Below are 15,172 nucleotides of genomic sequence, written 5' to 3'. Positions count from 1 at the left end.
ACCGGCGCCACTTCTCACATGAGCGGGGATGGAGGTAAACTCACATCTTATTTAAATAAGAGTCCTAACACGAGTATCGTAGTAGGTAATGGCACTTGTATTCCTGTTATCGGTCTTGGTAATGCATCCTTAAAAACAAACAACAAAACCCTAGAATTGAACAATGTTTTACATGCCCCTAGATTAATCAAAAACCTTATATCTGTGCGGAAATTTGCTATTGATAATAATGTGTCCGTTGAATTTGATCCTGTTGGTTTCTCTGTGAAGGACTTGCGCACGGGGATCCCTATTATGAGATGTAATAGCACCGGTGATTTATATCCAGTCACATCCTCCTCTTCAGAGTCTTCTTATGCTTTAAATGCTTCTGTTTTATCTCCTTCAGTTTGGCACAATAGATTGGGCCATCCTGGTCCTCAAATTTTAGACAATCTTTGAACTAATAATTTTATTTCTTGTCCTAAAAATGTTGATTTTTCTATTTGCAATTCTTGTGTGCTTGGGAAACATATTAAATTGCCTTTTTATTCTTCTAAAAATATGTCATCAATGCCGTTTGATATTATTCATAGTGATATATGGACATCTCCTGTTCTAAGTTCTAGTGGCTATAGATATTATGTTCTTTTCCTAGATGATTATTCTAATTTTCTGTGGACTTTTCCCTTAGCAAATAAATCTCAAGTTTTTTCTGTGTTCCTCACATTCCGAAATTACGTACGTACTCAATTTGAAAAAGATATCAAAACTTTTCAGTGTGATAATGGTGGTGAGTATAACAATAGTCATTTTCATGATTTTTTTAACAATAATGGTATGCAATTCCGTTTTTCATGTCCACATACTTCCTCCCAAAACGGTAAATCTGAACGAACGATTCGAACAATCAATAATATAATTCGCACTCTTCTAACACATGCTTCTTGCTCTCATTCTTTCTGGCCTCATGCTCTTGCTCATGCGACCTATCTTTTAAATATTCTCCCTCACAAAAATCTTAGTCTTCTTTCACCGACTCAAATTCTCTACAATCGTACTCCTTCTTATACTCACTTACGCACTTTCGGTTGTCTTTGTTACCCACTTGTCCCTTCTTCCTCTAGAAATAAACTTCAACCTAGGTCCTCTCCATATGTGTTTCTTGGATATCCATCCAATCATCGAGGCTATAAGTGTTACGACATCTCCGCGCGGAAAATAATTATATCTCGTCACGTTATTTTCAATGAAAGCAAATTTCCATTTTCCACTCAACATGTCTCGGCCTCCCCTCCCATTTCTTCTATTTCCAACTCACCTACACAAACAACCCAACCCATTATTCCCTTCCCCACTAATGCGTCCACTCCTAACCAAAGCCCAGTTTCACCACGGCCCAACAGTCCCAACCCATCTTCCCAAAACAGCCCAGCACTTCCCCCTTCTCCTCTCAACAGTCCCTTTCCTTCTCCAATTCAACACGGCCCAAACACAAATTCCCCACAACAGCTCACCTCCCCACAACAGCCCACTTCCCCGCCTTCTCCCGATCCTATACACGCCAACCCAACCCAACCGACTCACCCTATGACAACCCGAGCTAAACTTGGAATTTTCAAACCCCAAAGAAAGCTCAACTTACACACCACCACTATTTCTCCTATTCCTTCTAATCCTTCACTTGCTTTACAAGACCCTAATTGGAAACAAGCCATGACTGAAGAATATAAGGCTCTTATTGAAAATAAGACGTGGGTCCTCGTACCCCGTCCTTCTAATGCTAATGTTCTTCGTAGTTGGTGGATTCTCAGGCACAAATTTAATGCAGATGGATCTTTTGAAAGATACAAAGCAAGACTTGTTGGAAATGGGGCGAATCAACTTGTTGGGGTAGACTGTGGTGATACTTTCAGTCCAGTTGTTAAGCCAGCAACAATTCGAGCTGTATTAAGTATTGCACTTTCTAAAGGTTGGCCACTACATCAGCTGGATGTAAAAAATGCTTTTCTTCATGGGGATCTTCATGAGACTGTTTATATGCATCAACCACTGGGATTTCGGGATCCCAACTATCCAGATCATGTATGCCTTCTTCAAAAGTCTCTTTATGGTCTCAAACAGGCACCACGGGCGTGGTACCAACGGTTTGCCTCTTTCTTGTCTACCATGGGTTTTTCTCACAGTAAATCTGATCATTCACTGTTTGTCTTTCGTCGGGGAGCAGAGATGGCATATCTACTCTTATATGTGGATGACATCGTTCTAGCTACTTCTTCCACTGCTCTACGAGAGTCAATTATCAACAAATTGAGTTCCGAATTTGCTATGAAAGATCTTGGCCCATTGAGTTATTTTTTAGGGATATCTGTCACTCGGAGCGCCGGCTCTCTTTTTCTGTCTCAAAAGAAGTATGCTACTGAGATCATTTCTAAAGCCGGTCTTTCTTCAGCAAATTCCTGTACAACACCTGTTGACACTAAGCAAAAACTGAGTGCTTCATCTGGTTCTGCTTATCATGATCCATCTGAGTATCGAAGTTTAGCTGGTGCATTACAGTATTTGACTCTCACTCGCCCAGACATCAGTTATGCTGTTCAGCAAGTCTGTTTATTCATGCACGATCCCAAAACGTCTCATATGGCAGCTATCAAGCGGATTCTTCGATATGTTAAAGGAACCCTGGAGTTCGGACTTACATTCACAACCTCTTCACTAGATTCCTTGGTCTCCTATACAGATGCAGATTGGGGGGGATGTCCTGACACTCGACGTTCTACTTCAGGATATTGTGTTTTCCTTGGTGACAATCTTCTGTCTTGGTCTGCTAAGCGGCAACCCACTTTATCTCGTTCTAGTGCTGAAGCAGAGTATCGTGGTGTTGCTAATGTCGTATCTGAAACTTGCTGGATTAGAAATCTTCTTCTTGAACTTCATTGCCCTATTAGTAAATCCACCTTGGTATATTGTGACAATGTGAGTGCAGTTTACCTCACTGGTAATCCTGTACAACACCAACGTACCAAGCATATTGAGATGGATATACATTTTGTTCGAGAAAAGGTTGCTAAAGGAGAGGTTAGGGTACTTCATGTTCCTTCTCGTCATCAAATTGCAGATATTTTCACCAAAGGTCTACCACAAATTCTTTTCGGCGACTTCCGCTCTAGTCTCAACGTTCGACCACCTCCCGTTTCGACTACGGGGGTGTATTAGATATGGATATTTCTGCTGTAATTTAGGAATATAATTGATTTGTAATTATCATGTTCACACATATATCTTGTGTATATATCTCACATTATCAATGAATGGAAAGGCAAGGATTCTACATTATCAATACGGACCTCCTGCACACAAAATCATTGATTTGTCATCTTTGACATATGAGGTGACATACATAACGAACTAATACGCTTTCTTTTTTCTATAGCACTCACATTCGACCTCGTCTGTCAAAGATAACAGATCAATAATTTTGTGTGAAATAGGTCTGAATGAGCCAACTTTAGGTGTGCGATAGATTTTTAATGCCAACTATAGGTGTGTAATAGATTTTTAAAACAAACTATAGGTGTGTGATAGGTTATTTAAATAATTCAGGATGTCAATAAGCAAAACTTGCCAACTTTAAAGGTGTAAGTAAATATGCAATTAAGCCATTCAAATAATAATTACATAACTTACTACTAAAATAAATTTCACTTTCATTTTTTACTAACACAACCATGACTTATCAGATTGGTGTTTATTTCTTTTGGCACCACACCATCCTCAATTCTCTTCTTACATATCCAAACTTTTGACATCAATCATTACCATTCAATGATTAAGGATGTAAATTAGTTTCAAAAATCAAGCTTTGGAAGCATTTACTGTTTTTCTGTTTTCTCTTTCATAGCTGTATCTTTTTGTCAATTCCATTTGTATTCTGTATATATTTTTTTTTAATGAGAATGAGACAAGTTTTCATTCACTACCATTTATATTATTATGATCAAGCACTATATGTAGGATGAAAATTATCATTTAGTTAAATTTGGATATTATTACTGTTATTTAAAAGAAAGTAGCAGTAGTGAAATCTTAATTATATGTAAAGTTGAGATTGAGATGAATGCCAACCCTAGAAAATGGCATATATGTTATTTTGTTATGTGATTGAAAGAAGACCAATATATATGATTGGATGGAATTTGGCAATCTATCATTTTCATCAATTTTCATTTTAGAATTAGAAATTAGTAACACATGGGTTGATAATTTCATTTTATTTCAATAAAACTATCTAATAATAACTAACTCAATTGAGGGGCTGTCTCACAAAGCGAGTAAAAATGTTTCGTTTTTGACGAGTTGGTAATCGTCGGAATTAATAAATACTCTAAGTTGGAACTACCGAGGAATGGGTAAATTCCTTTCAAGAGCTGGTAAAGAAGTGTTGATTAAATCAGTGGTCCGATCGGTTTCCTCTTGGATGGAGCTTGGGCGGAGCTCGTTTTTATTTCCGGAGTTACATTGTGCGGAGCTTGAGCATCTCATGAAGTAAGGAGTCTACTGCAGCTACGTCTGTAGATTGAACTGGTAGGATAGATAGCTTAGGAATTACTCCATATAATGCTTGGAATGGACTCATTCTGATGGCGCGATGATAAGTAGAGTTCTACCAGCACTTTGCCAAGCTCAACCAGGAATGCCACTTCTTAGGTTACAAGAAACACATGTGTTGAAACACCTTTCCACGAGATTTTGATTTGATAAAATCATTTAAGTTTAGTCCATGACTAAGAGACAATTAAATTTAAGTGTTTTGATTTAATTGTACTAATCCGTTTGTTCAATATTGAGTATAAATATAAATGCAAAAAGAAATAAAGATTAAAGACAGGACAAAGTCAGCATGAGAACACAACACAAGAGCAACTCAGCATAAGAAAAGATAAGCCATCTTCAGAACAACAGCTTCAGGATGAAGCTGATCAAAGAAGCTGAGTGAAACGAAGCTCAACACAAAAGAAGTCTGCTTCAAGAAATAGGTCCTACAGAACGAAGCTGGCCACGGAAGCTGAGTGGAAAAAGAACTCAGTATGTAACTTGGTGAAAATCAAAAGACAATGATTATCGAAGTGAAGCTGAGTGATCTTCAGGACAGCATGAGTGATCCGTTAAGCTAAAAGACAAATTCGACAACTGTCTGCACCAATAATAGAAGTCTTGAATTACGCAAAAGCCAAATTCCAAGATGCATGGGTCAACTATTCGATGCCATAAGACAAACTGCCGCAAGAAGACAAAGTCTGTAGGAAGAGGACAAGTCTGACGTCTGAAGAATTCAGAAGACAGGATTGGCCTGCACATCTGAAGCTGACCAGAAGTTTGTCCCCCCAAAAGAGCCGTTTTGGACTCAACGGACAAATCAATTTCAAATGATTTGTTCCTTACATTTCAACTATAAAAGGGACAAAGATATCATTTGGAAGATTGCCTATTTACAGAAAATTACAAGTGAGAAAGATACAAATTCAAAGCACTCAAAAATAAGAAAGAAAGCTTACACCAACCTTCTATTCTTTGTGTAAATGCTAGATTGATTGTCTGTAATCATCTAAAGTGTTCTTTATCCTAAAAGGAACAAGTTTGTGATCAATTGTAATATTGAGAGTGTGTGTGCTGAGTACTTGGTACTAAGTACTTAGTGTTAGAGAAATCTAAGTGCTGGGTTGTAGCGCTTAGTAGGAGTTGAGTAGACGAATAGAGGAAGGTACTCTTGCATATTCAACTGCTTGTAATCGGTTTGTGCTCTACCCTTAAAGAGCTCAGTATTGGATTCTAAAAGCCCGAAGGACTCTGGGGACTGGACGTAGGCGGAGAGGCCGAACCAGGATAAGTGATACTGAGTAATTTCTAACTCTCTCAAATATATATATGTGAATGTGTTTCTTGTTATATTTACTCAGCATATAAATTGTTTGAAGCTGACACTGAGTAAATTGGAGTGCTGAGTTGGAAGCTGACCTCAAAAGTGTCAATTCCCAACTCTCAAGTGAAACAGTCTTAGTCAGCATCTGACTAAAGCTGTCTTACATTAAGATCGGCCAAGCTGACCAAAGCTGAGTTAATAAACTCACCAAAATTATTAAGTCAGCAAGATTAATATAAGAAAAAGTTATATTAGTTCCTAACCCCCCTGGAACTAATCACACGGGACCAACAACATGCTACACAGATAATTCTCTAAGCATTGATTCAAACATTCTGATTGTCCATCAGATTGGGGGTGATAGGCACTAGTGAAGTGCAGTTTGGTCCCTAAGAGCTTCATAAGTTCTTTCCAGAACAACCTAGTAAATATCTTGTCACAATCCGAGACAATTGTCTTTGGAATTCCATATAGACGGAAAATATTATCTAAGAATGCCCTTGCTACAGTTGCAGCAGTAAAGGGATGAGATAATGCAATAAAATGTCCCCCTTTTGAGAACATGTCAACCACCACTAAAATAGTGTCAAACCCCGCTGATTTAGGTAATTTCTCAATGAAATCCATGGCAATGTCTTGCCAAGCGCCATCTGGAATAGGTAGAGATTGAAGGAGTCCAGGATAGGCTGAATGATCAACTTTACATCTCTGGCAAGTTTCACAAGCTACAATCCACTTGGTCATAGAATGGGGCATGTTTGGCCAATGGAAATGTAGCTGTAAATAAGTGAGGGTGCCTTTAATTCCTGAGTGACCCCCAATAGGTGAACTATGGCAAGCTTCAATAATTTGATTTTTGAGGTTTGACTGATTGCCAATGTATAGTTTGCCTTTATATCTCAATACACCATTACTGAATGAATAATGAGGATGGGAGGAGGGCTAGATCATAAGTTGTTGGATAAGGTTTTGAGCTAGCTCATCACCAATATATGTATGTTGTATATCCTGCATCCATGTAGGAATGGTCATGGAAATGGAAAAAACTTGAGTAGAAGATTTAAGTACCTCCTCTTGTTGCCTTGATAATGCATCAACAACTTTATTATCTACTCCTTTTTTATATTGAATCACATAGTTCAGTCCCAAGAGTTTAGATACTCCTTTATGTTGTAGATAAGTATGAAGCTTCTGTTCTAATAGATGTTTGATACTCTCTTGGTCAGTCTTGATCACAAAAGTATAGTTCTTTAGGTAGTGTCTCCAAGTAGTACAAGCTTGCAATATTGCCAATAACTCTCTCTCTCATAAGCTGACAGTCTTTGGTTTCTTGGGCTTAGAGTTTTAGACAAGAAACAGAGTGGCTTTCTTCCTTGCATTAAAATTGCCCCTATCCCAATTCCACTTGCATCACATTCCAAAACAAAAGGTTGCTTGAAGTCGAGCAGAGCCAATACTGGTGCTTTGGTCATGATGCTCTTCAAATTGTTGAAAGCATCAGTTGCCTGTTGTGACCAGCAGAACTGATCTTTTTTAAGAAGGTCGGTCAATGGTATACTCAACTCACTATACCCCTTGATGAACCTTCGATAATATCCAGTCAGCCCCAAAAATCCTTTTAGTCCTTTAAGTGTTGTTGGAAGTGGCCAATCAACCATAGCAGAAACTTTGGCATGATCTATAGCTACTCCTGCTGCTGAGATAATATGGCCTAGATAAGCCACATGGGACACTCTAAAGTCACACTTAGAAGCTTTAGCAAACAACTGATGTTGCTCAAGCAGTTGAAATACTAACTGAAGGTGCCTGTAATGATCAGCTTTTGTGGGACTATAAATTAAAATATCATCAAAAAACACCAATACAAATTTCCTCAAGTATGGGGCAAAAATAGAGTTCATTAGTGACTGAACGGTAGCTGGGGAATTTGTTAAACCAAATGGCATAACCTTAAATTCATAGTGACCAGAATAAGTATGAAATGTTGTCTTGTATTCATAATTGGGGTTCATTCTGATTTGATGATATGCAGCCCTAAGGTCTATTTTAGAAAACACCTTAGCACCATGCAATTCATCTATTAATTCTTGAATGATAGGAATGGGGAATTTATCTTTAATGGTAGCTTTGTTTAGCTCTCTATAGTCAACACAAAATCGCCAGGTTCCATCTTTTTTCTTAACTAGTAAAACAAGGGAGGCATAAGGGCTTTGACTCCTGAGTCTAGCATTTCTGCAACTAGTTATTCTATTTCATTTTTTGGTGATGCGAATATCGATAGGGTCTAACACTGATGGGGTCAGTGGAATTTTTAAGGGGAATTGAGTGATCATAGGATCTATGAGGGGGTAATTTAATAGGTGGAAGGAATATAGCCTGATATTCAGCAATTAAGGGTTGGTATAAAGGTGATACCTAATGTAGATGACTGACTGTGTTTTCTGCCTTATTAACTGGTGTTACAGACATTAAGAATAACTTTGATGTCACTCCTTTTCATCCTTTAGAGACCATTTGATTAATGGACTTCATAGTCATGCCCTTCAACTTAGACCCTTCTGTTATTCCCTTAAGTGTAATCTCCCTCTTGCCCTTGTGAATGAGAAGTCAATTGAATTCGAAATCAAATGTAACCGGTGTATGTTGCCTCATCCAATCAGTGCCAAAAAATTATGTCATAGTCCCTCAGTGCCAAAGTCCGTAATGGAAAGTTGAACTTCTCCCCTTGCATTGTCCATTGACACTCCTCACATCTGGTATTCACCAATAGCTGTCTGTCATCTCCTATAGTCACAACAACTGGATGGATTTGAACCAAATGAAGTTTCTCTGTAGTAGCAAAATTGGCATCCAAGAAGCTATGGGTGCGGCCACTGTCTATTAATATCATGACGTTTCTCCTGTTAAGAACTCCCTTTAACCTCAAGGTATTGTCATTTACTCCACCATCGTTGGCATTAATGGAGAGAGTGATCTACTCAGGGGGCTGTTCTTGATCCTTTCCTTCAACCTCAGGTTCTATTTCCTCTTCTAGAGAGGTTTCACCAACTTTTGGAATTACTTCTTCAGCGCTCATCATGTTGAGCTTCTTCGGAGCACATTGATATACTGGAACATATCTATCCCCACACTTCCAGCAAGCTTCAGGAACTCTTTGAAGGGTTGGTTATAGGTTAATTGTCTAGGTTCTGAATGTTTTTGGGTGAGGATTCCAGGTGGGTGAGGTGGATTTGGTGGTTTATAAGTCGACATGGGTGTTGGTTGCCATGGTTTGGATGTAGTGTTTGGTTTGTAGGTTGATTTGGGTTTCATTACCTCCATTACTTCTTTGAGGTGTGCCTCTTAATACTTAGCTTGTTTAATGGTTGAGTATATGTTACTAGGCTTATAGGAGCGCACATCAGATCTTAATTCAGGTTTCGGGCCAGCTACAAAACTTGAAACGTAAAATTGTTCGGAGTTAGAGGGATGAACCTTCTCCATTTTGAGCTTAAGCTCTTTGAACTAATCCTGATAATCCAGGACAGTAGTCGTTTGCTGAAACCTCAAAAACTGCTCGACCATATATGTGGTTTCCACTTATTGGAATCGTTTTGTGACTTACTCAACGAAAATCTCCTAGTTAACCACAACTTGGCTTTTGATCCAATTCTTGAACCATTTTTCAGACTTTCCCTGCAGAAATAAATCCATTAGATCCAACTTTCTTCCTTCCGCTACTTTGAACAATTGAAAATACTTCTCGCATTTGCTCAGCCAGATCTCAACTTCTGTGCCGTCAAATGGAGGCAGGTTGCACTTGAAGGATTTGAGGCGGAAACATGTTGGTATTTAGGAGACGAATTTCAAGAATTTTTCCTAAACAAACAATCAGTGTGATCCAATCACTCTGATAAACAGTCAAACATCCGATGTCTGACATCAAATCCTTAACCAAGATCATTAAGTTCTTCAATAATCAAATTGATATTTATACTACGAGATTGCAAAATACCTCTTGTAGATTCCAATCGGGTATTAAAGCTTCTCTAGTGGTGAAGCCTCTAGTCAGTCCACTAAGTCGATTAAATCAAGCCTCAAAGAAATTGATTAATCTTGCTCAACGTTTAATCGAACCCACACAATCAAAATCCTTTTGATTGTATATATATCAGTTTTTGTAAAACGTTATCTGTGAGATAACTTTTACAAAAACTATATATATATATATGTATGATGAGTAGGACACGTAGTGTCCTACTTCAACTATCATATATATATATATATATATATATATATATATATATATATATAATATAATAATAATAATATTATTATTAATAAATATAATAATAAAATAAATTTTATTATTAAATATTAATAATTAATTATATTATTTCTTATTATAATAAATATAATATAATAGAATAATAATTAATTAATAACTTAATTAATTACGATTATATCCTTTACCAAAATCTTAGAGGAATTACCTTAAAACATCTCTAAATTCCAACAGTCAACACTTGACTATTGTATTCTGAAAAAGCCATCAACTTAAATTGAGCAAGAATAATAATTTATAATTTCCTAGTGTTAGAATGTTTTGTCAATCCCATTGACATATTCAATTGTGTCAATTAATTAATTAAAACACTTTTAATTAATCAATTTAACTAAAGCTTGATACAAACAACTTGTATGTGTGTGACTTTCTAGGTTCATCTTTAACTGGCATTAGAGGCATAATAATAACACTTATTAATTATGTTAGGAATCCAATTCCTTGTACTACAAGTGTATCCTATATAAGCTTAGCTTATATATGCGTATAGTCCTCTAAAGGTCATGATCTCCAGCTAACACACTGTGCCATGACGTCCCAATTAAGGAATGAAGTTACTTGAACTTATAATTAAACTAATTATGAACCATCGATCATAATTTCCATGCACTAAAGTCCTTTCATTAAAAATCCCGATTTTGACTAGAGCCACAAAGTGTCAATCTCTAATTGTCAAGATACTAAGAAATATTGATTAAGTCTTTGATAAAATAAGACTCCTATCAAAGAACCATTCTTTGATACTTATCTCATAAGATGAGTCTTATTGTCCTGGCCAGGAACTCATTCCATCAAAAAACTAATCAATAGCCATCTTAGGGTTTATCTCTATTTACTTAGAGTAATGAATCCTCTATTAGCAAACTCTTGTTACACTACACAACTAACTATAGCGGTTCACTGCCGGATTACCAGAATTAATATCCTAGTACAAAGCAGGAACAAACTATAATTACCTGCGCAAGAACAACTAAGTTTCCTCAAGTCAAAGGACTATATGCACTATTATGACCTAGATAATAATTATGTTGACTAGGAGTAAACCTTTGTGCAATTATTATCTAACGTCACAGTTCAAACCATTCGCCTCTTCGAATGTCCACATATTTATTCTGATATCAACATATCAAACAGAATGAGATTTTCTATTTCTGATTAATATCTCATACTAATCGAGAAAATAAACAGAGGTGATAGTCTAAGGATAGATGAGTGTCCAATTCATTATCCACCGACTATGAACATTTAAGATTATTATTTTACCAAAGAAATATATCTCATTATTATTAACTCTTAATAATATTATCTCTTTGTAAATAATCTTTGGACTAATATGTATATTCATTAAGTAATTAAACAATACAAATAATTACACATGAATACATATTTTATTAACTGCCATTTGGATACAAAATTCACACTGTATAATATACAACAGGAATGGCCTAGGGCATACCACACTTACAATCTCCCACTAGCACTAGAATCATTCAGTACAATATTTAAGACCTATCTTCTCAAGATGACGGTCTAACTGTGACTGAGTCATTGCTTAGTAAATGGATCAGCTGGATTATTAGCTGATGCTATTCTCTGCACCGAGATATCTCCTCGTCCAACAATCTCTCTGATTAAGTGATACCGCCTAAGCACGTGTTTGAAGTTCTTGTGAGACCTTGGTTCCTTGGATTGTGCAATCGCTCCATTGTTATCACAATACAAAGGGATTGGACTAACAATAGAAGGAACCACACCAAGTTCGGTGATAAAGTTCTTCAACCACACTGCTTCTTTAGCGGCACTTGAGGCAGCAATATATTCAGCCTCAGTAGTGGAATCAGCTACAGTATCTTGTTTAGAACTTTTCCAAACAACTGCAGCTCCATTACATGTAAACACATATCCTGAAGTGGATATAAGTTTCTCCTTATCTGATTGAAAGCTAGAATCTGTAAAGCCTTCAATTAACAGATCACCTCCTCCATATGTTAAGATCATATCTTTAGTTCTTCTCAAGTACTTAAAGATAGCCTCAACAGCAATCCAGTGAGCCATACCTGGATTTGATTGATATCTACTTGTTAGACTAACACAAATGCAATGTCTGGCCTTGTACACAACATAGCATACATTAGACTTCCTATAGCAGAAGCATAAGGAATCTTGGCCATTTCTGCTCTCTCCGCTGGAGTCTTAGGTGATTGCTCCGTGGAGAGTTGCAAACCATGTCTAACAGGTATCAATCCTCTTTTGGAGTCTTCCATTCTAAATCTCTTTAGAAGTTTCTCCAAATAGAGTTTTTGAGATAGCCCTAATATTCTTTTAGCTCTATTTCTATAAAGCTTAATTCCAAGAATATAGGCGGCTTCTCCCAAATCTTTCATAGAGAAGGTAGAGGATAACCAGACCTTAACATTAGTTAACATACCAATATCATTCCCAATTAACAGAATATCATCAACATACAAGACAAGGAAAGTGATAGCTCTCCCACTAACCTTCTTGTAAACACATGGCTCATCAAGATTTTTGACAAACTCATAACTCTGTATGGCTTCATCAAATCTTTTATTCCAACTCCTTGAAGCTTGCTTAAGTCCATAAATGGATCTCTTAAGCTTACACACTTGAGAACTTTCATTGGATATAAAACCCTTCGGTTGTTCCATGTAGATTTCTTCTTCAAGAAATCCATTGAGAAATGCAGTTTTAACATCCATTTGCCAAATCTCAAAGTCAAAGTGTGTTGCAATAGATAAGATTATTCGAATACTTTTAAACATAGCTACGGGTGAGAATGTTTCTTCAAAATCAATTCCCTCCCGTTGGCGATAACCTTTCGCCACAAGCCTTGCTTTATAAGTATCCACAATTCCTTCAGAATTCAGTTTGCGTTTGAATACCCACTTACAACCTATAGGAACTATTCCTTCAGGTGGGGTAACAAGTTCCCAAACTTCATTCTTATACATGGAATCAATCTCACTTTGCATTGCTTCTAACCACTTAGAAGAGTCAGTATCACATACTGCTTCTTCATAAGTAATTGGATCATCAGGATGGTCAGTACTACCAAAAACAAATAACTCTTGTTCGTGGTCAGCAATTAAACCATACCTATCAGGAGGATGTGAAACCCTTTCAGATCTCCTTAGAGTTGGAGTGATGATATCTGTTGTTTTGGTAGGCTCAACTGGCTGATCAATTTGTATTGGTTCAGCTTGTTGGATTTCTTTATTAGATGATTCCTCATCCAATAAAATCTTTCTACCTTTACCACCTTCTTGCAGAAACTCTTTCTCAAGAAAAATGGCACCTCTACTGATAGTAACAATTTGTTCATCAGGGAGATAGAAATAATAACCCATAGATCCTTTTGATTTAGGATATCCAACAAATCGGCCTTTAGTAGACCGTTCCTCTAATTTTTCTGTTTTCTGCTTTTTTATATAAGCAGGGCAACCCCAAATTTTAACATGATTTAAATTTGGTGCCCTTCCAGCCCATATTTCATATGGTGTGGTAGAAACAGATTTAGAAGGAACACGGTTGAGAATGTAAAGTGCTGTCTCAATTGCATATCCCCAGAATGAGATAGGCAAATCAGTGTAACTCATCATCGATCGAACCATGTCCAACAAAGTCTGATTCCTCCTTTCAGATACTCCATTTAATTGTGGTGTGTAAGGAGGAGTGAGTTCAGAGATAATTCCATTTTCCTTGAGGAAATCATCAAATTCAATACTCATATATTCACCACCTCGGTCCGACCTTAGTCATTTAATATTTTTCCCAATTTGATTTTCTACTTCGGCTTTGAATTCTTTGAATTTTTCAAAAACTTCATATTTGTATTTCATTAAATACAAATAACCATATCTTGATTTATCATCAATAAAGGTTACGAAGTAGTGATAACCTCCACGAGCTATTTCACTAAATGGCCCGCAACATCAGAATGTATTAATTCTAATATTTCATTGGGTCTCTTCATTTGTCCCACAAATGGTTTTCTAGTCATTTTTCCTTGTAAACACGATTCACATGTTGAATAATCGGATTGAGAATTTAAATTTGTTAAAATTCCCATCTTATCCAACTTAGTGAGTCTATTACTGGAAATATGTCCTAGACGGAGATGCCATAAATATTTTGAATTAAATTCTGATTGTTTATCTGTGGAATTATTATTCATCTCTTTTAGGTTGCCAAGCAAAACTTGCTTATTTTCATTTTTGTTATTTGGTATATTTTTATTAACATAAAATAAACCACGATGTAAAACACCAGAACCGATAATCACATTATCAAAATATACTGTACAAGCTTTATTACAAAATCGGAATTCATAATTCCTTTTTGTCAAACTAGATACAGATATTACATTTTTATATGCTCCTGGTATATACAATACATCTTTCAATAACAAAACATGATGGTCTAACATAAGTGAAATATCTCCCACTGCCCTGGCTGCAACCCTTGCACCATTTCCCAGTGTGAGTTCCACTTCACCATCTTCCAACAACCTTCTATTTGCCAGATCCTGAACATAGGAACAAATATGAGAAGTTGCTCCAGTGTCTAAAATCCAGGCATTAGACGAGTTATAAGAAAGATCATTATTTAAATCAACATTTAAATAATTATTAAGAGAAATACCTGATGCAGAAGCTGCACCCTTACCCTTCTCTAAACTTTTCAGAAAGATTGGGAAATTTCTCTTAAAGTGACCTTCCATTCCACATTGGAAACATCCCTGCTTAACAGCACTCTTAAGTTGTGTTGAGGCTTTTGGCCTAAAAAATGATGGACTTGTATTAGTGGTTTTTTGAACTTTCTTTTTCTTCTTTTTAGGTTGGGTCTTACCCTTCCTTTTAAAAGAAGATGCAGCCACTACTACAACATCATCTTTTTTTTATCTTGGTCCACCACATTCTGTTGGTGAA

Source organism: Euphorbia lathyris, chromosome 9 (genome assembly GCF_963576675.1).
Source record: "Euphorbia lathyris chromosome 9, ddEupLath1.1, whole genome shotgun sequence".
NCBI lineage: Eukaryota > Viridiplantae > Streptophyta > Magnoliopsida > Malpighiales > Euphorbiaceae > Euphorbia > Euphorbia lathyris.
Note: the sequence above shows the minus strand (reverse complement) of the source record.